Source organism: Topomyia yanbarensis, chromosome 2, assembly GCF_030247195.1.
Source record: "Topomyia yanbarensis strain Yona2022 chromosome 2, ASM3024719v1, whole genome shotgun sequence".
Classification (NCBI taxonomy): Eukaryota; Metazoa; Arthropoda; class Insecta; order Diptera; family Culicidae; genus Topomyia; species Topomyia yanbarensis.
Window position 1 is genome coordinate 105,694,164 of NC_080671.1, and position 25,703 is coordinate 105,719,866.

Sequence of the window (25,703 nt, forward strand, 5' to 3'; positions counted from 1 at the left end):
CAACGGCAATTGGGTGTCGGACGGGTCTGGAATGGTGGCAATCTGTACAACGGGAAGGTTCCCGGTTCAAGAGGTAATACGCCCCTCCGCCGAGGGTGTGGCGATTGCCAAGTTCAATGGTGTGTTCTATTGCAGCTGCTACGCCCCACCAAGGTGGCCAATAGAACAGTTCTACCAGATGATCGACAGGCTCTCGTCGGACCTCGTGGGCCGGAAACCGGTAGTAATAGCGGGAGACTTCAACGCTTGGGCAGTGGAGTGGGGCAGCCGCTGTACAAATAGCAGGGGTCAAGCGCTAATGGAAGCGTTTGCGAAACTCGATACTGTGCTAGCTAATGATGGCTCCGCTAGTACATTCCGTAGAAACGGAGTGGAGGCGTGGATTGATTTGACCTTTGCCAGCCCGAGTCTGGCTCCAGGCATGGAATGGAGGGTAGACGAAGGCTACACCCATAGCGATCATTTAGCAATCCGCTTTAAGATCAACTATGGTGTGCAGCATCCGAGGGCGGGAGATCCCTGTCAGGTACGCGGGTGGAAGTCCAATCACTTCGACAGCGAAGCTTTCACCGCGGCCCTGGGACTGGAGGCCAACACCGACAGTCTAAGCGGGGATGCGCTGGTAGCTGTTCTATCACGCGCGTGCGACGCCACTATGCCGAGAAAAACACTGCCAAGAAACGGTAGATGCCCGGTATACTGGTGGAGTGCCGAGATTGCAGCTCTACGGTCAGCCTGTCTCAGAGCTAGACGTAGGATGCAAAGAGCTCGCACCGAGGATGCAAGAGAGAACCGCCGTGAAGTGTTTCGAGCTGCGAAATTAGCCCTTAACAAGGCTATTAAGAGCAGCAAGAGAGCGTGTTTCGACAACCTGTGTGAGAGTGCCAACGCGAATCCGTGGGGTGACGCCTACCGGATTGTGATGGCCAAGACCAAAGGGGGCTCCTCACCCCCAGAACGGTCTCCGGACAGGTTGGCAACGATTATCGAAGTACTCTTCCCGTCTCGAGCCACAAGCCCCTGGCCACCTGCACTACGAGACAGTGCGGGCACGGTCGAAATGGTGGCTCCAGTGACGAACGAAGAACTACTCGCAGTGGCTAAATCCCTAGCAATGAACAAAGCTCCAGGGCCGGATGGAGTTCCGAACAACGCTCTCAAGGCAGCGATCATAGCGAACCCGAACATGTTCAGGCTAGCTATGCAGAGATGCCTTGACGAGTGCCGTTTCCCCGATAGATGGAAAAGGCAGAAACTGGTGCTGTTGCCGAAGCCCGGGAAGCCGCCAGGCGACCCATCGGCGTACAGACCAATCTGTCTGATAGACACGACTGGCAAACTGCTTGAGAGGATCATCCTCAACAGGCTCACCCCGTACGCGGAAGGTACGGACGGTCTGTCAAGCAACCAGTTTGGCTTTCGGAAGGGTAAGTCCACAGTGGACGCTCTCAACTCAGTGATAAATACTGCCGAGATAGCGATCCAACGAAAAAGGCGAGGTATTCGATACTGTGCGTTAGTGACACTTGACGTGAAGAATGCATTCAACAGCGCAAGCTGGGATGCCATCGCGCTCTCGTTACACCGGCTTAGCCTACCGGTGGGTCTGTACCGGATCCTGGAAAGTTACTTCCAAAACCGCGTACTGCTATACGAGACCGATGCCGGTCAGAAAAGGGTTCCGATTACCGCCGGAGTCCCGCAGGGCTCGATCCTAGGCCCGGTGCTATGGAACCTCATGTATGACGGGGTTCTGAGACTGAAGTTCCCTCCTGGGGTCAAGATCGTCGGCTTTGCCGACGACGTAACCTTGGAGGTCTACGGGGAGTCAATTCCTGAGGTAGAACTAACCGCAGAACACGCGATTAGCACGGTGGAGGAATGGATGAGCGCGAGAGGCCTGGAGCTCGCTCATCATAAGACGGAGGTAGTTATCGTCAACAACCGCAAGTCGGCACAACATGCAGTTATCCATGTGGGAGAAGTCGCGATCACTTCACAGCGAAGTCTGAAGTCTCTCGGAGTCATTATAGACGACAAGCTGACCTTCGGCAGCCATGTCGACTATACGTGCAAGAGAGCGTCGACTGCTGTTGCGGCACTATCGAGAATGATGTCCAACAGCTCAAAGGTGTGCGCCAGTAGACGTAGGTTACTGGCAGGCGTTGCCGTATCTATCCTCAGGTACGGCGGCCCGTCATGGTCAAGAGCACTGAGGGTAACCAGTTACCTACAGAAACTGGAGAGCACCTACCGCGTGATGTGCCTCAGAGTGATATCTGCCTACCGCACGGTATCACACGATGCATCCTGCGTGATAGTGAGCATGATGCCAGTCGGGCTGGTCATTCGGGAAGATGAGGAGTGCTTTGAGCTACGTGGAAACAGGGGAGCCCGCGAGCGCACCAGGGTGACCTCGGTCGCCAGATGGCAGCGTGAGTGGGACAACTCCTCGAAAGGTAGGTGGACCCACCGGCTGATACCTAGCATATCGAGCTGGGTGGGAAGACCCCATGGGGAAGTTCACTTCCACCTGACACAATTCCTGTCAGGCCATGGCTGTTTCCGTCAGTACCTCCACAGGTTCGGGCACGCGGAGGTCCCAGTCTGCCCGGACTGCCCAGGTGTAGATGAAACTGCCGAACACATACTGTTCGTATGTCATCGGTTCGACGTCGAAAGAAGAGCAATGCTTGACGTCTGTGGCTGGGACACAACCCCGGATACCCTTATCCAGCGGATGTGTCAAACGGTGGAGAAGTGGAACGCAGTCTCGGCTGCTACCATCCAGATTGCCAGTAGGCTACAGGTAATCTGGCGAACCGAGCAACAGACGGCGGGCACGGCTAACTAGTGATTGGTTAGCTGGAGCGAAAAAGGCCAAGCGCAAAATAAGAGAGTGAATGGTCTGTTCATGCCGAGGTAGGTTGGCGCAGCGAATGGCAACCGCGTAAGGGGTAAACCCAGCCACCCCGAAGCAAGACAGAAGAGTGAGTGTATAGGCGTATAAGTGGACTGCCTCATGCCAAGACGGGAGGGTCGTAGCGTAGTATGTTGGAACTAAGCTATCGATGCCTCATGGCGTGGCAGAGGAGTGAAAGGGTGAGCATCCAAGTCAGTCTCACACTGCATGTTAAGGGTGAGCATAAAAGTCAGCCTCACAGGTTGGTAGCAAGCAAGGAATGAAAAAGGTGAGCACAAAAGTCAGCCTCGCATGGTATGTCAGAAGTGGGGCCTAAGAAAAATGTCCCACATGGGATGCCAGAGGGAGTGACAAAGGTACAATAGAGTGGCACGATTGAGAGTGAATCAGGTGATAGGGTGAGCACCCAAGTCAGCCTCACATGTATGGGTAGGGCGAGCACAAAAGTAAGCCTAGCAAGGAACGAGTAAGGTGAGCACACAAGTCAGCCTCGCATGGAACGTAAAAGGTGAGCACAAAAGTCAGCCTCATGTGGGAGTGTTTGAGAGCGAATCAAAGTGTGATTGAGAGAGCACCCAAGTAAGCCTCATACAGGATGTATGATCGCGCGAGTGAGAGTGAATGAGTACACTTAGTACAGCCATCCCCCCAGAAGTAATACCGAGAGGTAGTTCCTGGGAGGAATGATGGCGGAGCCCAATGGAGTTTAGTCGGTATTAATGGCTGGTCACCATTCGAGTCCGACACGCCCCCAGTGCACCCCGTGTGGTAGATTGGACCCTACCGTTAGCACGTGTACTGGGCTAGGACATAAAGGTCTTCTCCATTGTAAAAAAAAAAAAAAAAAAACATACATACATACACACACATACGCATGGATGAATGATCAGGGGGGTGAAAAAGATGCCCGATCGTTAACGGAGCTTGGGGGTACCTGGGCACCCCCACAGTAAGCGTCTCTTACCACGTTGATGCGGAGCTCTGGCGTGGCGGACCTTTTTTCTCGCGCAACGCTTGATGGAGGTCAAGACTGCGAAGCGGTCTAGGCCTAGAAGGCGCCTAAGGGAAAAGCCGTGCTCGTCAAAGCAAATGACGAGACTACGTACGCAGCACTCCTCAAAAAGGTCAGAGAGGACCCGGAGCTGAAAGATTTGGGGGAAAACGTGTTAAGAGTCAGGCGTACCCAAAAAAATGAGATGCTCCTCGAGCTTAAGAAGAATACTACGACTAGTAGCTCTGCCTTGCAGGAGACTATAACTAAATCAATGGGTGGAAAGGCAGAAGTTAAAGCCTTAAGCCCGGAGATGGTAATCGTGTGCAAAGACCTCGACGAAATAACGACGGAAGACGAGCTGAGAGGTGCTATGAAGCAGCAGTGCAAACTGGGCGAGGTGCACATGACGATCCGGTTAAGGAAGGGATACGGAGGAACGCAGATAGCGATGATACGTTTACCGGTAACCGCTGCAGACAAGGCACTGGAGGTAGGTAAGGTTACAGTTGGATGGTCGAGATGCCTACTGAGAGCCGCCCCACGAGTAAACAAACAAGCAGAGAAATGCTTCAAATGTTTAGGCTTTGGACATTTAGCAGGGGCTTGCAAAGGCCCGGACAGATCCGGGATGTGCTGGAAATGCGGAGAGACGGGCCATCTTGCGAGAGACTGCACGCAGAGGCCGAAGTGCTTGCTTTGCACCCCAGCGGAAGGAAACGACCATCAAACGGGTGGCTTTAAATGCCCAGCGTACAAGAAGGCGACTGCAGGCCAACGGTGATGGAGATGACCCAGATAAACCTGAATCACTGTGATACCGCACAGCAACTGTTGAGGCAGTCTACGACAGAAACTATGTGCGATGTCGCTTTGATCGCAGAGCCTTATCAAGTCCCCTCTAATAACGGTAACTGGGTGGCGGATAGATCAGGAACCGCAGCGATACAAGTAATGGGAAGATTCCCTATCCAAGAAGTGGTAGAACGTTCCTATGAGGGTTTCGTGATAGCCAAAATCAACGGCATCTTCGTATGTAGCTGTTACGCTCCCCCAAGGTGGACAGTAGAGCAGTTCAGCCTAATGCTGGAGCAGTTAACCGAGCAGTTGATCGATCGGAAGCCGGTAGTCATTGGTGGTGACTTCAACGCCTGGGCTGTGGAATGGGACAGTAGAGTAACCAACACAAGAGGGTGTATCCTGCAGGAAGCTCTAGCGAAGTTAGACGTACGATGGTGCAATGAAGGCTCTGTTAGTACATTTCGGAGAGACGGGAGGGAGTTCATCATAGACGTCACATTCTGTAGTCCCTCATTGACGGCGAACATGGATTGGAGAGTATGCGAAACGTATACGCATAGTGACCACCAGGAGATTCGCTACCGTATCGGCCAACGGAACCCCGCGGCAGTACAGAGAAGGGTGACCTGCGAACGAAAGTGGAAGACGAAAGCCTTCAACAAAGACCTCTTTGTTGAGGCATTTCGGCCGAACGGCGGGACCGAGAACGTGGATGCGGCTGTCCTAACAAGAAGGATTGTGGCGGCTTGTGACGCCACAATGCCGCGAAAACTGGAACCACGCAACAAACGGCGTCCAGCTTACTGGTGGAACGAGACGCTTAGTACGTTACGCGCTGCTTGTCTCAGAGCCAGAAGGCGGGCCCAAAGAGCAAGGTCGGAACCAGATAGAGAAGAGCATAAGGCATCGTTTCGGGAAGCTAGGGCCGCTCTAAAACGGGAGATCAGACGTAGCAAGTCAGAGTTCCACAAGGAGCTATGCCGAGAAGTAGACGCCAATCCCTGGGGTGACGCATACCGAGTCGTGATGGCGAAAATGAAGGGTCCGACGACGCCAGCCGAAATGTGTCCGAGCAAGCTGAAGATAATCGTCGAGGGTCTTTTCCCGAAGCACGATCCAACTATATGGCCACCGTTACCGCACGGCGAGGAAGAAGGAACAAACATGGATCGGCAAGTGACTAACGACGAGCTAGTAGAAGCATCGAAGCGCCTAAAACCAAAGAAAGCCCCTGGTCCGGATGGAATACCAAACGTGGTACTGAAAGCTGCGATCCTGGCATATCCGGACATGTTCAGGATAGTGATGCAGAAGTGCCTAAATGAAGGCAACTTCCCCGAAATGTGGAAGGTCCAGAAGCTGGTGTTGCTGCCGAAGCCAGGGAAGCCACCTGGCGACCCGACCTCGTACAGACCCATATGCCTGCTGGATACACTCGGAAAACTCCTGGAAAGGATCATTCTTAACAGGTTGACGAAATTCACGGAAGGTGAGCGCGGACTGTCCAAGATGCAGTTTGGTTTCCGCAAAGGAGCATCGACAGTGGATGCAATTCGGATAGTGCTCGAGAGTGCCGAGAAGTCATCTAAACAGAAGCGAAGAGGAGATCGATACTGCGCTGTTGTCACGATAGATGTGAAGAACGCGTTCAACAGTGCCAGCTGGGAAGCCATCGCTGCAGCGCTGCATAGAATGAGGGTTCCCGACTATCTGTGCCAGATCCTGAAGAGCTACTTTCAGAGCAGAGTGCTACTGTACGAGACGAGCGAAGGACAGAAGTCATTGCGTGTCACAGCGGGCGTTCCTCAGGGCTCCATTCTCGGTCCAACCCTTTGGAACGGGATGTACGATGGGGTGTTAACGCTGCAGCTGCCTAGGAAAGTGAATATCGTAGGTTTCGCGGACGACGTGTCACTAACGGTGATGGGTGAGACATTTGAAGAAGTGGAGGTGTCGGTGACGGAGACAATAGACGCGATCGAGAGCTGGATGAACGGGGTTAAGCTGCAAATAGCTCACCACAAGACGGAGGTGTTGTTGGTCAGTAACTGCAGATCGGTCCAACGAATGCAGATCGACGTCGGAGGGCACGTGATTGCATCGAAACGTGCATTGAAGCAATTGGGAGTTATAATCGACGACCGGTTGAGCTTCAACAACCACGTTGATTACGCCTGTGAAAAGTCGGCGAAGGCAACGAACGCAATAGCGAGAATCATGCCAAACGTCGGCGGTCCGAGAAGCAGCACGAGACATCTGCTATCTACTGTTTCGTCATCGATACTCCGATATGGGGTTCCTGCCTGGAGTGCTGCGCTGAAAACCAAGCGGAACCGTGAAAAGCTAAACAGGACATTCCGACTGATGGCCGTACGAGTCGCGAGTGCCTACAGAACAATATCGTCGGAGGCAGTATGCGTTATCGCCGGGATGATCCCCATCTGCATTACCCTGGCGGAGGACGTGGAATGCTATCAGCGGAGAAATGCACGTAACGCTAGGAGACAGGTTCGAGCGGACTCGTTTGCTAAATGGCAACAGGAGTGGGACAACGCGGAGAAAGGAAGGTGGACCCACCGACTCATCCCAAATGTATCGGCCTGGGTACATAGGAAGCATGGAGAGGTGAACTTCCATTTGACGCAGTTTTTGTCCGGGCACGGATGCTTCCGGAAGTACTTGCATCGGTTTGGACATGCTTCGTCACCCCTTTGCCCGGGTTGTGCGACCGTGCAGGAGACACCGGAACACGTGGTCTTCGAATGCCCTAGATTCGAAGAAGTTCGTAGGGGTATACCTGGTATGACAGCGGACAATATCGTCGAAGAGATGTGCCGTGACGAACATACCTGGGACGCTGTCAACAGAGTGGTCTCGAGCATACTCTCCGAGTTGCAGAGGAAGTGGCGTAGAGACCAACAAGAAACCGCAAATCGGGTTTCGAGAGAAATTCCGCCGCCGGGGAACTCTCCAACTGTGTAGACTAGGTCCACCGCCGGGGACCAGTTGAGTAGTGCGTGATGTAGCACCGAGTTGGGTCGTCGGGGCGCCTGGGAACCGAACGTCAAGCTTCACCGGAATCGCTGAACCGACCTCGACATCCTTCCGGGTAGCTCGTGAGTAGGCTATATCCACCGCCGGGGATTGGACCGAGTAGACCGCGTTGCAGAGCTAGCAGTGGGTCGTTGGGGCGCCGGTGAACCGGAAGTTACGCTCCAACCGGAATCGCCGGATAGACCTCAGCACCTACTGTATGGCCCGTTGAGTAGGCTAGATCCACCGCCGGGGACTAGATCGAGTAGATCGGGCGAAACGGAACGAGAGGAAGCCAAAGAGCTCATGAAATTGTGGTGCTAAAACAAAAGAAGAATCGGTACCGGGGGAGCCTCCTTCGCCGGGGAACTCTCCGTCGGCGTAAGCTAGATCCACCGCCGGGGACTAGACTGAGTAGACCGCGACGAAATACCACCAGTCGCAGGTCGTCGGGGCATCAGCGAACCGGACGCTCTGCTCCACCGGAATCGCCGAACTGACCTCGACATCTGGTTGGTTGGCTCGGTTTCGGGAGAACTTCTCTCGCCGGGGAATTCTCCGTCGGAGTAGGCTAGGTCCATCGTCGGGGACTAGACCGAGTAGTTCGCGAACAAGTCTGGTGCTCAAAGAGTAAACGGCGTTGAATGGTGCGAGAAGGGAGTTGCGGTGCTAACCGGCACAAGCGAGCCGCAGGGCTCGGTGAATTAGACAGTCAGAAGTTTGCCGCTCAGACTGTACTCGTAGGGGAGGAGTACTAAGCCTCGACTCACAGCCAGGTTTCCGACTGCCATGCAGAGCTTGCCAGTCTGTGTGGATGGTAGAGAATTGGTGGTGTGTAGAGGAGTGGGGCTGTCACCCTACGGAAGAAACGAACTAGTAAGTAGTTGAATTAGAGTGCGTGCTATGCACATAAAAACCCCTCCCCGAAGTAATGCCGTAAGGTAGTGCCGGGGAGGAATCAGGTTCTGGGCAAGAGCAGTGGTTTTTAGCGGGTCGGGTGATGGCAGCCCAAACCCGTTCCCTGACAATGGGGTTTTTGTACATTTTTCCTCACTCAGGGTTTTTCTGAAAATTTTTTTACTGCCCTCAAAAAAAAAAAAACATACATACATACATACATACATACATACATACATACATACATACATACATACATACATGGACCTTCGTGTCCCTTCGGCGAGTTAAATAAGAAGAAGCCGTGAGAGTCACACAGCTAAATCTTAACCATTGTGCAGCAGCCCAACAGCTGCTGTGGCAGTCGGTCTCGGAGTCGAGGACAGATGTCGCCCTCTTATCAGACCCGTACAGCATCCCTGCCGGCAACGGCAATTGGGTGTCGGACGGGTCTGGAATGGTGGCAATCTGTACAACGGGAAGGTTCCCGGTTCAAGAGGTAATACGCCCCTCCGCCGAGGGTGTGGCGATTGCCAAGTTCAATGGTGTGTTCTATTGCAGCTGCTACGCCCCACCAAGGTGGCCAATAGAACAGTTCTACCAGATGATCGACAGGCTCTCGTCGGACCTCGTGGGCCGGAAACCGGTAGTAATAGCGGGAGACTTCAACGCTTGGGCAGTGGAGTGGGGCAGCCGCTGTACAAATAGCAGGGGTCAAGCGCTAATGGAAGCGTTTGCGAAACTCGATACTGTGCTAGCTAATGATGGCTCCGCTAGTACATTCCGTAGAAACGGAGTGGAGGCGTGGATTGATTTGACCTTTGCCAGCCCGAGTCTGGCTCCAGGCATGGAATGGAGGGTAGACGAAGGCTACACCCATAGCGATCATTTAGCAATCCGCTTTAAGATCAACTATGGTGTGCAGCATCCGAGGGCGGGAGATCCCTGTCAGGTACGCGGGTGGAAGTCCAATCACTTCGACAGCGAAGCTTTCACCGCGGCCCTGGGACTGGAGGCCAACACCGACAGTCTAAGCGGGGATGCGCTGGTAGCTGTTCTATCACGCGCGTGCGACGCCACTATGCCGAGAAAAACACTGCCAAGAAACGGTAGATGCCCGGTATACTGGTGGAGTGCCGAGATTGCAGCTCTACGGTCAGCCTGTCTCAGAGCTAGACGTAGGATGCAAAGAGCTCGCACCGAGGATGCAAGAGAGAACCGCCGTGAAGTGTTTCGAGCTGCGAAATTAGCCCTTAACAAGGCTATTAAGAGCAGCAAGAGAGCGTGTTTCGACAACCTGTGTGAGAGTGCCAACGCGAATCCGTGGGGTGACGCCTACCGGATTGTGATGGCCAAGACCAAAGGGGGCTCCTCACCCCCAGAACGGTCTCCGGACAGGTTGGCAACGATTATCGAAGTACTCTTCCCGTCTCGAGCCACAAGCCCCTGGCCACCTGCACTACGAGACAGTGCGGGCACGGTCGAAATGGTGGCTCCAGTGACGAACGAAGAACTACTCGCAGTGGCTAAATCCCTAGCAATGAACAAAGCTCCAGGGCCGGATGGAGTTCCGAACAACGCTCTCAAGGCAGCGATCATAGCGAACCCGAACATGTTCAGGCTAGCTATGCAGAGATGCCTTGACGAGTGCCGTTTCCCCGATAGATGGAAAAGGCAGAAACTTGTGCTGTTGCCGAAGCCCGGGAAGCCGCCAGGCGACCCATCGGCGTACAGACCAATCTGTCTGATAGACACGACTGGCAAACTGCTTGAGAGGATCATCCTCAACAGGCTCACCCCGTACGCGGAAGGTACGGACGGTCTGTCAAGCAACCAGTTTGGCTTTCGGAAGGGTAAGTCCACAGTGGACGCTCTCAACTCAGTGATAAATACTGCCGAGATAGCGATCCAACGAAAAAGGCGAGGTATTCGATACTGTGCGTTAGTGACACTTGACGTGAAGAACGCATTCAACAGCGCAAGCTGGGATGCCATCGCGCTCTCGTTACACCGGCTTAGCCTACCGGTGGGTCTGTACCGGATCCTGGAAAGTTACTTCCAAAACCGCGTACTGATATACGAGACCGATGCCGGTCAGAAAAGGGTTCCGATTACCGCCGGAGTCCCACAGGGCTCGATCCTAGGCCCGGTGCTATGGAACCTCATGTATGACGGGGTTCTGAGACTGAAGTTCCCTCCTGGGGTCAAGATCGTCGGCTTTGCCGACGATGTAACCTTGGAGGTCTACGGGGAGTCAATTCCTGAGGTAGAACTAACCGCAGAACACGCGATTAGCACGGTGGAGGAATGGATGAGCGCGAGAGGCCTGGAGCTCGCTCATCATAAGACGGAGGTAGTTATCGTCAACAACCGCAAGTCGGCACAACATGCAGTTATCCATGTGGGAGAAGTCGCGATCACTTCACAGCGAAGTCTGAAGTCTCTCGGAGTCATTATAGACGACAAGCTGACCTTCGGCAGCCATGTCGACTATACGTGCAAGAGAGCGTCGACTGCTGTTGCGGCACTATCGAGAATGATGTCCAACAGCTCAAAGGTGTGCGCCAGTAGACGTAGGTTACTGGCAGGCGTTGCCGTATCTATCCTCAGGTACGGCGGCCCGTCATGGTCAAGAGCACTGAGGGTAACCAGTTACCTACAGAAACTGGAGAGCACCTACCGCGTGATGTGCCTCAGAGTGATATCTGCCTACCGCACGGTATCACACGATGCATCCTGCGTGATAGCGAGCATGATGCCAGTCGGGCTGGTCATTCGGGAAGATGAGGAGTGCTTTGAACTACGTGGAAATAGGGGAGCCCGCGAGCGCACCAGGGTGACCTCGGTCGCCAGATGGCAGCGTGAGTGGGACAACTCCTCGAAAGGTAGGTGGACCCACCGGCTGATACCTAGCATATCGAGCTGGGTGGGAAGACCCCATGGGGAAGTTCACTTCCACCTGACACAATTCCTGTCAGGCCATGGCTGTTTCCGTCAGTACCTCCACAGGTTCGGACACGCGGAGGTCCCAGTCTGCCCGGACTGCCCAGGTGTAGATGAAACTGCCGAACACATACTGTTCGTATGTCATCGGTTCGACGTCGAAAGAAGAGCAATGCTTGACGTCTGTGGCTGGGACACAACCCCGGATACCCTTATCCAGCGGATGTGTCAAACGGTGGAGAAGTGGAACGCAGTTTCGGCTGCTACCATCCAGATTGCCAGTAGGCTACAGGTAATCTGGCAAACCGAGCAACAGATGGCGGGCACGGCTAACTAGTGATTGGTTAGCTGGAGCGAAAAAGGCCAAGCGCAAAATAAGAGAGTGAATGGTCTGTTCATGCCGAGGTAGGTTGGCGCAGCGAATGGCAACCGCGTAAGGGGTAAACCCAGCCACCCCGAAGCAAGACAGAAGAGTGAGTGTATAGGCGTATAAGTGGACTGCCTCATGCCAAGACGGGAGGGTCGTAGCGTAGTATGTTGGAACTAAGCTATCGATGCCTCATGGCGTGGCAGAGGAGTGAAAGGGTGAGCATCCAAGTCAGTCTCACATTGCATGTTAAGGGTGAGCATAAAAGTCAGCCTCACAGGTTGGTAGAGGCTAGCACAAAAGTCAGCCTAGCAAGGAATGAAAAAGGTGAGCACAAAAGTCAGCCTCGCATGGTATGTCAGAAGTGGGGCCTAAGAAAAATGTCCCACATGGGATGCCAGAGGGAGTGACAAAGGTACAATAGAGTGGCACGATTGAGAGTGAATCAGGTGATAGGGTGAGCACCCAAGTCAGCCTCACATGGATGGGTAGGGCGAGCACAAAAGTAAGCCTAGCAAGGAATGAGTAAGGTGAGCACACAAGTCAGCCTCGCATGGAACGTAAAAGGTGAGCACAAAAGTCAGCCTCATGTGGGAGTGTTTGAGAGTGAATCAAAGTGTGATTGAGAGAGCACCCAAGTAAGCCTCATACAGGATGTATGATCGCGCGAGTGAGAGTGAATGAGTACATTCAGTACAGCCATCCCCCCAGAAGTAATACCGAGAGGTAGTTCCTGGGAGGAATGATGGCGGAGCCCAATGGAGTTTAGTCGGTATTAATGGCTGGTCACCATTTGAGTTCGACACGCCCCCAGTGCACCCCGTGTGGTAGATTGGACCCTACTGTTAGCACGTGTACTGGGCTAGGACATAAAGGTCTTCTCCATTGTAAAAAAAAAAAAAACATACATACATACATACATACATACATACATACATACATACATACATACATACATACATACATACATACATACATACATACATACATACATACATACATACATACATACATACATACATACATACATACATACATACATACATACATACATACATACACACACATACGCATGGATGCATGATCAGGGGGGTGAAAAAGATGCCCGATCGTTAACGGAGCTTGGGGGGTACCTGGGCACCCCCACAGTAAGCGTCTCTTACCACGTTGATGCGGAGCTCTGGCGTGGCGGACCTTTTTTCTCGCGCAACGCTTGATGGAGGGCAAGACTGCGAAGCGGTCTAGGCCTAGTGTAGGCGCGCGGGTCAACGCCAAATGACGTGCAACCTATAAGGCCAAACGTCGTTTGGAAGGCGCGGATCCGGGTGCGAAGGATCCCGCAGGGCGGCGACCCGAGAAGGCGACTTCTCAGCCTAAAAAGGCGAAAGTCGCCAATCGGGCGCAATACGTGGAGCAACCTGGCACCAGCCAGCCGGCGCCATCGACAGAAGATGGTGGGACTGGAGGCCAACACCGACAGTCTAAGCGGGGATGCGCTGGTAGCTGTTCTATCACGCGCGTGCGACGCCACTATGCCGAGAAAAACACTGCCAAGAAACGGTAGATGCCCGGTATACTGGTGGAGTGCCGAGATTGCAGCTCTACGGTCAGCCTGTCTCAGAGCTAGACGTAGGATGCAAAGAGCTCGCACCGAGGATGCAAGAGAGAACCGCCGTGAAGTGTTTCGAGCTGCGAAATTAGCCCTTAACAAGGCTATTAAGAGCAGCAAGAGAGCGTGTTTCGACAACCTGTGTGAGAGTGCCAACGCGAATCCGTGGGGTGACGCCTACCGGATTGTGATGGCCAAGACCAAAGGGGGCTCCTCACCCCCAGAACGGTCTCCGGACAGGTTGGCAACGATTATCGAAGTACTCTTCCCGTCTCGAGCCACAAGCCCCTGGCCACCTGCACTACGAGACAGTGCGGGCACGGTCGAAATGGTGGCTCCAGTGACGAACGAAGAACTACTCGCAGTGGCTAAATCCCTAGCAATGAACAAAGCTCCAGGGCCGGATGGAGTTCCGAACAACGCTCTCAAGGCAGCGATCATAGCGAACCCGAACATGTTCAGGCTAGCTATGCAGAGATGCCTTGACGAGTGCCGTTTCCCCGATAGATGGAAAAGGCAGAAACTTGTGCTGTTGCCGAAGCCCGGGAAGCCGCCAGGCGACCCATCGGCGTACAGACCAATCTGTCTGATAGACACGACTGGCAAACTGCTTGAGAGGATCATCCTCAACAGGCTCACCCCGTACGCGGAAGGTACGGACGGTCTGTCAAGCAACCAGTTTGGCTTTCGGAAGGGTAAGTCCACAGTGGACGCTCTCAACTCAGTGATAAATACTGCCGAGATAGCGATCCAACGAAAAAGGCGAGGTATTCGATACTGTGCGTTAGTGACACTTGACGTGAAGAACGCATTCAACAGCGCAAGCTGGGATGCCATCGCGCTCTCGTTACACCGGCTTAGCCTACCGGTGGGTCTGTACCGGATCCTGGAAAGTTACTTCCAAAACCGCGTACTGATATACGAGACCGATGCCGGTCAGAAAAGGGTTCCGATTACCGCCGGAGTCCCACAGGGCTCGATCCTAGGCCCGGTGCTATGGAACCTCATGTATGACGGGGTTCTGAGACTGAAGTTCCCTCCTGGGGTCAAGATCGTCGGCTTTGCCGACGATGTAACCTTGGAGGTCTACGGGGAGTCAATTCCTGAGGTAGAACTAACCGCAGAACACGCGATTAGCACGGTGGAGGAATGGATGAGCGCGAGAGGCCTGGAGCTCGCTCATCATAAGACGGAGGTAGTTATCGTCAACAACCGCAAGTCGGCACAACATGCAGTTATCCATGTGGGAGAAGTCGCGATCACTTCACAGCGAAGTCTGAAGTCTCTCGGAGTCATTATAGACGACAAGCTGACCTTCGGCAGCCATGTCGACTATACGTGCAAGAGAGCGTCGACTGCTGTTGCGGCACTATCGAGAATGATGTCCAACAGCTCAAAGGTGTGCGCCAGTAGACGTAGGTTACTGGCAGGCGTTGCCGTATCTATCCTCAGGTACGGCGGCCCGTCATGGTCAAGAGCACTGAGGGTAACCAGTTACCTACAGAAACTGGAGAGCACCTACCGCGTGATGTGCCTCAGAGTGATATCTGCCTACCGCACGGTATCACACGATGCATCCTGCGTGATAGCGAGCATGATGCCAGTCGGGCTGGTCATTCGGGAAGATGAGGAGTGCTTTGAACTACGTGGAAATAGGGGAGCCCGCGAGCGCACCAGGGTGACCTCGGTCGCCAGATGGCAGCGTGAGTGGGACAACTCCTCGAAAGGTAGGTGGACCCACCGGCTGATACCTAGCATATCGAGCTGGGTGGGAAGACCCCATGGGGAAGTTCACTTCCACCTGACACAATTCCTGTCAGGCCATGGCTGTTTCCGTCAGTACCTCCACAGGTTCGGACACGCGGAGGTCCCAGTCTGCCCGGACTGCCCAGGTGTAGATGAAACTGCCGAACACATACTGTTCATATGTCATCGGTTCGACGTCGAAAGAAGAGCAATGCTTGACGTCTGTGGCTGGGACACAACCCCGGATACCCTTATCCAGCGGATGTGTCAAACGGTGGAGAAGTGGAACGCAGTTTCGGCTGCTACCATCCAGATTGCCAGTAGGCTACAGGTAATCTGGCAAACCGAGCAACAGATGGCGGGCACGGCTAACTAGTGATTGGTTAGCTGGAGCGAAAAAGGCCAAGCGCAAAATAAGAGAGTGAATGGTCTGTTCATGCCGAGGTAGGTTGGCGCAGCGAATGGCAACCGCGTAAGGGGTAAACCCAGCCACCCCGAAGCAAGACAGAAGAGTGAGTGTATAGGCGTATAAGTGGACTGCCTCATGCCAAGACGGGAGGGTCGTAGCGTAGTATGTTGGAACTAAGCTATCGATGCCTCATGGCGTGGCAGAGGAGTGAAAGGGTGAGCATCCAAGTCAGTCTCACATTGCATGTTAAGGGTGAGCATAAAAGTCAGCCTCACAGGTTGGTAGAGGCTAGCACAAAAGTCAGCCTAGCAAGGAATGAAAAAGGTGAGCACAAAAGTCAGCCTCGCATGGTATGTCAGAAGTGGGGCCTAAGAAAAATGTCCCACATGGGATGCCAGAGGGAGTGACAAAGGTACAATAGAGTGGCACGATTGAGAGTGAATCAGGTGATAGGGTGAGCACCCAAGTCAGCCTCACATGGATGGGTAGGGCGAGCACAAAAGTAAGCCTAGCAAGGAATGAGTAAGGTGAGCACACAAGTCAGCCTCGCATGGAACGTAAAAGGTGAGCACAAAAGTCAGCCTCATGTGGGAGTGTTTGAGAGTGAATCAAAGTGTGATTGAGAGAGCACCCAAGTAAGCCTCATACAGGATGTATGATCGCGCGAGTGAGAGTGAATGAGTACATTCAGTACAGCCATCCCCCCAGAAGTAATACCGAGAGGTAGTTCCTGGGAGGAATGATGGCGGAGCCCAATGGAGTTTAGTCGGTATTAATGGCTGGTCACCATTTGAGTTCGACACGCCCCCAGTGCACCCCGTGTGGTAGATTGGACCCTACCGTTAGCACGTGTACTGGGCTAGGACATAAAGGTCTTCTCCATTGTAAAAAAAAAAAAAACATACATACATACATACATACATACATACATACATACATACATACATACATACATACATACATACATACATACATACATACATACATACATACATACATACATACATACATACATACATACATACATACATACATACATACATACATACATACATACACACACATACGCATGGATGCATGATCAGGGGGGTGAAAAAGATGCCCGATCGTTAACGGAGCTTGGGGGGTACCTGGGCACCCCCACAGTAAGCGTCTCTTACCACGTTGATGCGGAGCTCTGGCGTGGCGGACCTTTTTTCTCGCGCAACGCTTGATGGAGGGCAAGACTGCGAAGCGGTCTAGGCCTAGTGTAGGCGCGCGGGTCAACGCCAAATGACGTGCAACCTATAAGGCCAAACGTCGTTTGGAAGGCGCGGATCCGGGTGCGAAGGATCCCGCAGGGCGGCGACCCGAGAAGGCGACTTCTCAGCCTAAAAAGGCGAAAGTCGCCAATCGGGCGCAATACGTGGAGCAACCTGGCACCAGCCAGCCGGCGCCATCGACAGAAGATGGTGAATGGCAGGTGGTCAGTAGAAAGCGGAAGTAGAACGCACCTCGACCCGCCAAGGAAGGCGAGAGACAGAGGAGAGGCCCTGCTGGTGAAAACCAACGCGAAATTTAGGACAGGATGTGCGAAGCGTCAGACGCACCAAAGATGGCGAAATGATCTTGGTGCTGAAGCGTGGTGCACAATCCAGCGGAGTGACATATAGGAGGTTGGCTCAAAAGGTCTTGGGAAACGGCACTCAGGTGAGGTCGTTGGGAGCGGAAGTGGCTCTCCAGTGTAAGCAACTGGACGAGATCACAAACGCAGAGGACGTCTTCTCGGCCGTTAAGGAGCAGTGTGGCGTTGAGATTGATCAGACCTCTGTACGTATCAGGGAGCGGATGCTTGGCACGCAGGTAGCTTACTTTAAGCTACCGGTCGCGGAAACCAAAAAAGTGACCGATAAAGGGAAGTTGAAGATCGGATGGTCAGTATGCCCAGTTAGCATACTCCAGCCGCCTTCAGTGGACCGGTGTTTTAAATGTCTGGAGCCAGGCCACAAGTCATACGATTGTAAGGGCCCAGACAGGAGCAAGTTGTGTCGTCGCTGCGGCGAGGAGGGACACAAGGCGCTGAAATGCGAGAGGGCACCCAAGTGTCTTATCTGCCACATACATGTGTGTTGTCGATTCGCATCTGAGCCGTACTACGAAAGCGTATGGAGAAAGCCCAGCCGACTCGAGGAGGACTACCCGGCGTCCTAATACATGATGCTTCCTGATGAAGACCGTCCGAGACTATGATCCATGCCGTTGATCTTACATGCCGGAAACTGAAAGTTGATATTTTTTTCACGTGCCATTTTTTCCCACCCTCTCTCGTTGAACTAAGTGGTGCTGAATGGTATGTTGAGCTTACTTGTTCACGAGCAACTCGGTCTAATCCCCGGCGACGGACCTATCCTACTCTTACGAAGAATTCCCCAGCGAAAGAAGTTCTTTCGAAACCAATCCAACCGGGTGTCGAGGTCAGTTCGGCGATTCCGGAGTAGCATGGCGTCCGGTTCGCTGGTGCCCCGACGACCCGCGATTGGTAGTGTCTCGTCGCGGTCTACTCATTATAGTCCCCGGCGGTAAATCTAGCTTACATCGACGGAGAGTTCCCTAGCGAAGGAAGTTCTCCCGATACCGATTCTTCTTCGATTTTACCACCGCAATTCCTTTAAACCCTTTGGTTCCCCTTTACTACCATTTCGCTCCACTTCCCCGACGAGCCGTTCAGCTCCCGCCCTTAATTGATCGTGAACTACTCAGTCTAGTCTCCGACAATGGATCTAGCCTACTGCAACGGAGAATTCCACGGCGAGAGAGGTTCTCCCGATACCGATGTTCGTTTCCGTGAGCCATTTAGCTCCCTGCTTCGTCCCGATTTACTTAATCTAGTCCCCGGCGGTGGACCTAGCCCACTCAATGGGCCCGCCAGTAGGTGCTGAGGTCCATCCAGTGATCCCGGGTGGAACGTAGCGTCCGGTTCACTGGTGTCCCAACGACCCACTGCTAGCGATTCGACGCTGTCTACTCGGTCTAATCCCCGGCGGGGGATCTAGCCTACTCACGAGCTACCCGGTAGAGTGTCGAGCTCGGTCCGACGATTCCGGTTAAGCCTGACATCCGGTTCACTGGCGCCCGACCACCCGAACCCGGTGCTACGTCGCGTACTACACAACTGGCTTCCGGCGGTGAACCCAGTTTACACCGTCGGAGAGTTCCTCGGCGGCGGAATTTCTCCGGAAACCCGATTTGTGGTTCCTTGGGGGCGTTCTAGCCAATGACGCTACTATGTTGGTCCCTTCGCCACTTCCTCTGCAGCTCAGAGAGTATATTCGTAGCCACTCTATTGACAGTGTCCCAGATATGCTCGTCGTGGCCTATCTCTACGATAGGGGGACGAACCCCCCCCCCCCCCCCCCCCGAAATATTTTGGAGAATTTTGAAAAAATTCAATATGTTAAGCAAAAATATGCCTAAAATTTTAAATAAAATTCTCAAAGTTTCATTTGCAAAAGTTATCTTGTGAAAATATTTCCTTGTAGTGAAAATTGGCTGCAGACTCGACACCTACCTGACGGCACGGTGTGGAGGCTAGCTCAACCGCCGAGGACTATAACAAGTAGATCGCGGCGAAGCGAGGAGCTGGGAGCTTATTGGTTCACGAAACGGATATCGGTACCGAGAGAAATTTCGCCACATTCTGTAGTCCTTGACTGACGGCGAACATGGACTGGAGAGTGTGAGAGAAGTATCCCCATAGAAACCACCAGGCGATTCGCTACCGCATCGGCCAATGGAACCCTGCTGCAGCACGAAGAAGGACGGGCCGCAAGCTAAAGTGGAAGACGAAAGCCTTGAACGAAAACCTCTTTGTTGAGTTACTTCGGCGAACAACGGAATCAAGTACGTTGATGCGGCTGATCTAACAAGAAGGATTGTGACGGCTTGTAACGATACAATGTCACGAAAACTAGGACCATGCAGTAGACGGCGTGCAGCTTACGGGTTAAATGAGTAGCTCAGTTCGCTACACGCTGCTTGTCTTAGATCCAGAAGGCGGGCTCTGATCGTAAGATCGGAGAGTGAGAGAGGAGCGCAAGCGACGTTTCGAGAAGGTAGGGACTCTTTAAAACGGGAGATCAAGCTTAGCAAGCCAATTGCCATAAGTAGCTGTGCTGAGAAATAAACGCCAATCCCTGGGGGACGCGTACTGAGTCGTCATGACGAAGACGAGGGTCCGTCGACACCAGCTGAAATATACCCGGGTAAGCTAAAGATAATCGTTGAGGGTCTCTTCCCGAATCCCGATTCAACTACCTGGTCACCGACACCATACGGCGAAGAAGAAGGAGGCAACACAGCCGAGTGATAAGTGACTAACGACGAGCTCAAAGAAGCGTCGATGTGACTAAAATCAAAGTAAACCCCCTGTCCATATGGAATACCAATCGTGGCGCTGAAAGCTTCGATCCTGGCATATCCGGACATATTCAGGATGCTACTGCTAAAGTCTTTAGATGATGGTAATCCCCGAAATGAGGAAGGTGCAGAAACTGATGTTGCTGCCAAAGTGTGGGAAGTCACCGAGCCATCCAGCCTCGAATAGACCAATGCCGCAGCGTGGCATAAAAGAATGAGCCAGATCCTGAAGAGCTACTACCAGAGTAGAGCACTGCTGTACCAGACGAACAAACAGGCAATAGGCAATGCGAGTCACAGCGGGCGTTCGTCAGGGCTCCATTCTATGTCCAACACTTTGGAATGGGATGTACGATGGGGTCTTAACACTGCGGCTTCCCAGGAAAGTGAAAATCGTTGGTTTCGTGGACGATGTGTCACTAACGGTGAGACACTTGAAGAAATGGAGGTGTCGGTGACGGAGGCAATGAAACCGCGAAAAGCTGAACAGGACGCTTCGACTACTGGTCGTACGAGTTGCGATTGCGTACCGGAGGCAGTATGCCGTGATGCCGAGATGATCCCCATCTGCATTACCCTGACGGAGGATATCAAGTGCTACAATCAATTAAATGTTAGAAACGTGAGGAAGATGATGAGAATCGATTCGATGATGACGTAGCAGCAGGAATGGGATAATACGGAGAAAGGAAAGTGGACCTACTGGCTCATCCAAACCTATCGGCGTGGGTCAATAGAAAGCACGGAGAGATGACCTTCCAACTGACACAGCTCCTACCGAGCCACGGCTGCTTAAGGAGTATCTTCATCGGTGTGGGTACGCAACGTCAACACTGTGCTTGGAGTGTGAGATCGTCGAGGAGACACCGGAGCGTCTTTGAATGTCCGAGGTTTGAAGTCTTTGAATATCCGAGGAGAGTCTTTGAATGTCCGAGGTTTGGAGTGATGTGCAGGGAGCTACTTAAAACGGGAGGACCGGTCATCAACCCGGATAATGTAGCCTACAGAATGACAAGCAACGTAAAGACGTGGAACGCAGTAAACAGAGATATGATGTAGATCAGTGATTCTCAACCTGGGGTCCGCGGACCCCTAGGGGGCCGCGAAGTCATTGCGAAGTCCGCGAAGAAAAATATATTTTCCGAGTGCATATTGAAATTTCAAGTCATATTTCCTAACAAAATGAAAATAACATATTGATAGCATACAAAATTGATGTTTACCTATGAGAGTCCGCAGCAACCCAGTGGGATATCTAAGGAGTCATTGGCAGGGTTGCCACTATTTTTCGAAGAAAATCTGGCAGTTCAACTAAAAATGTCTGGCAAAATCTGTCACTTGACAGTGACCTCAAAGTCATCGAAATTTGGTATACATTTTGATCTCCATAGAACGTGAATTTATCGAATAAGACGCAGATTTCCAAAATTTGTGTGATACTACTTCTATCGTTTAAAAAATCTGATAGAATAAGAGATTTGACTTTTTGCAAGAAGCTTTAAAAAATCTGGCATAATGGTATCCCCGCTGGGTTGTAACGTAGAATTCAGAATATTTGGAAAAATCTGGCAAAATTTAAAAAATCTGGTAAAATGTCTGGCTTGAACGAATGTCTGTTCAGTTGGGAAAAATCTGGAAGATTCCAGATAAATCTGGAACATTGGCAACGCTGGTCATTGGTACGAAAAAGGTTGAGAACCGCTAATGTAGATCATGACCGTCTTACAACGGATTAGACATCGAACCTCCGAGGACTAGTCGAGTAGACTGCAACAGAGCAGCGAGTATGAGTCGTCGAAACGCCAGCGAACCGAACGTCACGCTCCATGCGGATTCGTCAGACTGACCACGGCACCCCACCGGTTGTTCCGATAGAAAAATAGCGAAAACCAAAGAAGAATCGATATTGGGAGACTTTTTTCGCCAGGGAACTCTCCGGTAGCGTAAGCTAGATCCACCGCTGGGGACTAGACTGAGTAGACAGCGACGAGGCACCACTAGTCACGGCGCACGAGTGCACCGGACACCCTGCTTCACCAGAATCGCCGAACTGACCTCGGAATCTAGCTGATTAGCTCGATCTCGGGAGAACTTCTCTCGTCGGGGAATTCTCTGTCGGAGTAGGTCAGGTCCATCGTCGGGGAACAGACCGAGTTGTTAGCGAACAAGTTGAGGAAATGAATGGATCATCAAGGAAGTAGTGCTAAATGGCCCAAGAAGAGAACTAAAGGGCTTAAAGGAGTTGGGGTGCACCGGTCACGGAGCCAAAGGGCTCAAGAAGTTGTAGTACTGAAACCAAATAAGTATCGGTATCGGGAGAACTTCTTTCGTCTGGAACCTCTCCGTCAGCGTACAGTCAGATTCACCGCCGAGAACGAGACCGCGACGATACACCACCAGCCGCGCCGGGGCTCTAGCAAACCGGATGCCCTACTCTACCGGAATCGCCGAACTGACCGCAGCACCTGGCTGGTTGGCTCGCTTTCGAATTTATTTCGCGGGGAAACTTTTTCGTCGGAGTAGACTAGATCTATCGTCGGGGACTAAACCGAGTAGTTCGCGAACCAGTCAAAAGCTCAACGTGGAAGTGGTACTGAATTGCACAAGGGAACTGAAGGGCTCAGTAAATTAGACAGTCTTAAGTTTGCCGCCCAGATTGTCCTCGTGGGGGAAGAGCATTAATTCTATACCAACAGCTAGCTTTACTACCTTGACTACCCAAATCCGTTCCCTGAGTTGTTGGTTTTGAACATTTTTTTTCTGCTCAGAATGTTTTTGAACATTTTTTCATATATATACAAAAATATTTCATATCCCCCCCCCGAAAAATTTTCTTACTACGCCACTGGACCAGTCTCCTTACATTACGGCGGCTCAAATAGCAGGTAAGTTGAACTAATTGTCTTATTTCAGTTTTTCTTCAATAACTACATAACTTTCTTCATATAACTATACTTTTAACCTCTAAAGTAAATTTAACAAAACTTTTCTACATCGAATAAATGACACTGACGTTTCACATAACAGTCGGGCAAGAAGGTTGCCCATTGCTGTCATTTCTCCTTTTATAGTGGCTCAATCGGGACAACCCGGAAACCCTTCTCTCTGGTCTAATTTTGGGCATTTATAAAGATGTCGATGAAATGACGATGATTGGTGAATTTTGGTGACGATGACAGCTAGAAGGCGCTGGATTCTTCTTCGTATGCGAACAATACGAATTAACAAACAAAGAAACAGCAGGTTTAAAATTTATGAAGGAGTTTCCACTGGATAAAAAAAATTAAATGAAATGAAAACCAGAATCATTTTTTGTCAGAAATATTCAAAAGTCTTATAAAACAATTCATACATCATTATAAATATAATTATCCATTAACCCTTTCATGCCCAACTTTTTTCTAGTGCCTGTAACGTTTCAAAACTATTTTTCGGTGGGTCAAGCAACATCTTTTCTCATAAAGATAGATGCTTCCCTCGCAGTGCTAGAAGCTGCTCAATTTTTACCTTCCAATGCTCAATACAATTCTCCTAGAATATTTACAATAGTCTAATTGCTTGGAAAACGTAGCCAAAGGCAGTCTAAATTGATAAGTTTTATCAATTTTGAATAATATTACAACATAAAGAAGATATATGAAATTTCCGACGTCAACGTAAACTGTCCCTGGCAGCACTGCTCCATCGAATTCAAATCAGATTAACTGCATCATTGTAACTGTTAATACACAAGTGAAATGTAATAATCACATTTGTTAGCCTTACTTGTTTTTGTGAGCAAATCTTGTCTCAATCAAAAGTTACAGCTGTTTAAAAACATTGTTGGGCATGAAGGGGTTAAATTATAACACGAAATGGACACGAATATGCGTGTCAATAAACAGTATCATATATCCTTCCTAGTTCGAAGTAACCAACAAATTATACAAACTTGCAGCTTCTATTTTCCGATGATTTACCTCGTAGACTTATTATGTATCGGAAGTTTCAACATCGTCCCGCATTCACTTCTAAACAACCATAGAAGTTGACGATGGCAGCGAAAGTACCTTCCGGTGACAGCCACGGTTCGCTCAATCACGACAACTTGCTCCACCAATCCGGTAGACGAGCATTAAATGTAACGACCCGCTGGCATTACTAACGCCACCCATTTCAGCCACCAGATGCTTTGCTTACCTATCGAGCGCGAATCAGCAAAAGCCATTTGACGTCTGTGCTGCTAGCATCGGGAGAAGGAGGCGATAAATGAGACGGCGAACGGCCTGGAGCTCCGATGGCATCTATTGCTCATTCCGTCCAAGCGACCCCGACGGGAGGATAGGCCATAACTAAATGAGTTTCAACGAGCTGCCAACGAAAGTAAGCAAGTAGCAGGACAGGACAGGACAGGACGGGATATGCCTGCAGGAGCACGGCTGTTGAGAAATTGCACGCATATTTGCCGCGATGTTACGCAACAGCAAAACATCTTTAGGTTGAATGTTTTATCGATTTCAATTTCATGAGATCTATAGCTGAACGACCTCAAGAAAAAAAACATGAGCCTTAAGTGGGCCGCATCGGAATCCTAACGACCGGATAAGCTCGTTGAAAAATTACGTGACAATGTTTTGAAATTGTCTGCATACTATCGCCGTGAGGAGCGCCAACACCCGCTCGGATCATCCGCAGTCAGTTATTACCTGGCTTGTTGAACATCTTCATTTATATAGGGTGATGAGCCTATTTTGGCACCATTAGGGAGAGGGTCGCACTATTTTTTGTACAACTTTAAAAGAAGCCATATTATCTATAACCTTTCTCAGCATAAAGTATCAGTGTACTGTTTCTTAAACATCTATATAATGCTTATTTAGCAGAATTGCCTCAATTTTCAGCATAAATGAAAATAAATGTTCCATTCTGTGCATCTATTCCCACCTCAACGATCCAATTATCGCCTCATGGGTGTGCCAATTTCCACCTCATCGAAAAACAATTTAGTTGAAACGCAATGCCTCATATTCCATTTGCGTCGATTCTAACTAGCTATCCAGATCATGGACGCCAACGTGTGATTTGTAAAACGAATCATTCTGCTTTTTTCAGCCGATCAAAACAAACGTAAACATCACGCACATCAATGAAACTCATCAGCTGTTAGTAGAAGAGCGCCCAGAATTGCGCACGCAGAAAAAACCATTCGAAGGTTAGCAACTGGAATGACAAGTTTCACATCACACATTGCTTTCTCACGATCCGAATTGTATGTGCAGATGAAAATAAAATATCTGCAATCAACAATTAGTTGAATAACTTGAAGTAATTGATAACTTATACCTGAAATTGCATTACATTATATTTATAAGTTCATGTTTTGGTTTGGCCGCACTGGTGATTCTTTTCTGTATGATGGATACAAAAAGTTGGTTTTGATTGTGGTAGTGTATCAGCAAAACATGCCAATAATAGGAACCCCCGTATTTAGTTTTATCCTATTATAACACTAGGCCTATTCTAGTGTTTGACGAGTGATTTTAAAGTGAAATTATCGTAAAAAGATTCTCCAGCTAAAATAAAGGTATGTATCAGTGCAATGTTTAGTAT